Source organism: Octopus bimaculoides, chromosome 7 (assembly GCF_001194135.2).
Source record: "Octopus bimaculoides isolate UCB-OBI-ISO-001 chromosome 7, ASM119413v2, whole genome shotgun sequence".
Lineage (NCBI taxonomy): Eukaryota > Metazoa > Mollusca > Cephalopoda > Octopoda > Octopodidae > Octopus > Octopus bimaculoides.
In genome coordinates this window covers 10,415,249-10,416,270 of record NC_068987.1, presented here as the reverse complement: position 1 = coordinate 10,416,270, position 1,022 = coordinate 10,415,249, and positions in this window count along the sequence as shown.

Genomic DNA, 1,022 nt, shown 5'->3' with positions numbered 1-1,022 from the left:
ATGTATGCATGCATGTGTGTGTGTGTGTGTGTTTATTTTTGTGTTTCTGTTTGTTCCCACAGTGTTGGTTTGTTTATGTTCCTGTACCTTAGCAGTTTGATCAAAGAGACCAATAGAATAAGAACCTGACTTTAAAAATAAAATTTAAAAAGTCTTGGGGGGTTGATTCATTCAAATGAACCCCTCAAGGTGGTGCCGTAGCATGGACGCAGTCCAATAATGGAAACAAATAAACGATGCAAATAAGGGTACGATATCCTTTTCTACTCTAGGCACAAGGCCCGAAATTTTGGGGGAGGGGGCCAGTTGATTAGATCAACCCCAGTACACAACTGGTACTTAATTAACCCCAGAAGGATGAAAGGTAAGGTCAACCTTGGCAGAATTTGAACTCAGAACATAAAGACAGACGAAGTACCGCTAAGCATTTTGCCAGGCATGCTAACAATTCTTATTTCTTTATTACCCACAAGGGGCTAAACATAGAGGGGACAAACAAGGACAGACAAAGGGATTAAGTCGATTACATTGACTCCAGTGTGTAACTGGTACTTAATTTATCGACCCCGAAAGGATGAAAGGCAAAGTCGACCTCGGTGGAATTTGAACTCAGAACGTAAAGACAGATGAAATACCGCTAAGCATTTCGCCCGGCGTGCTAACGTTTCTGCCAGCTCGCCACCTTATAAGGCAAAGATATAATAAAAATGGGTGGAGAAAAATTTTGCAATATTCACAGAGCATTTAAACTGACCATAGCTGGCCTAAATATTCCAGCTGTTCTATGTCCGAATTGACCAGATCTGATCTCTCACATCTACCCTGTAATGTCGTTCAAAAACTAAACAATCGCATCATCGAAATCTCATAGCCGTGAGGTAATGCATGATTAATTAAAAACAATATGAACAAGAGTACTCAGAGACCTTTAGTCGAAGAAATATTCCGTAAAATATTCAGTTTGTGCACACAGAGAAAACCACCCCTCCTATGAGTGTGTATATATACATATACATACATAC